The sequence below is a fragment of the Corvus brachyrhynchos genome, unplaced genomic scaffold (genome assembly GCF_000691975.1).
Source record: "Corvus brachyrhynchos isolate BGI_N302 unplaced genomic scaffold, ASM69197v1 scaffold1757, whole genome shotgun sequence".
In the NCBI taxonomy this organism is placed as follows: Eukaryota; Metazoa; Chordata; class Aves; order Passeriformes; family Corvidae; genus Corvus; species Corvus brachyrhynchos.
The window spans coordinates 13,085-13,664 of record NW_008239172.1 but is presented as its reverse complement, the minus strand read 5'-3'; positions in this window follow the sequence as shown (position 1 = coordinate 13,664).

The window sequence follows — 580 nt, the reverse complement described above, 5'->3', positions numbered from 1 at the left end:
GACCCCCGGACCCCCATTCCCGGCCATCCCAGGGCACCTCAGCCCCAGGCCTCTCTTTGCTGGGAAACCCGAACTGGGCACGGGGCTCTGCAGCTGCTCTGGGATTTGTGATCAGCCCCCAGCCCGCTTTTCCCTCAACGCCGGGGACCCCTGGACCCCCTTTCCTGGGGGGCACAGGGTACAGGGCCCCCCTGGACTCCCCCATCCCGCCTCTCCCAGTGCCCTCACCCCCCTTTCCTTGACCTGGGAGCCCCTGAACCCCCATTTCAGGGTACTGGGGCACCCCTGCACCCCCTTATCCGGGACTGGGACCCCCTCCTGGATCCCCTTCACGTCTTCTGGGACCCCCTGCACCCCCTTATCCGGGACTGGGACCCCCTGCACCCCTTCCAGGGCATCCCGCCCTTCCCAGACCCCAGACCCGACCTTTTCCTTGACCTTTGGACCTCCAGGTCTCCCGAATTTCCGTGTCCCCCCAGTTCTCCACTCCCGGCACTTCCTGAAAGGGTGTCCCAGAGGGCTCCAAGGGGGTCGCAGCGGGGATCCAATGGGATCCAGAGAAATTCCCCTTTTCCCAGCC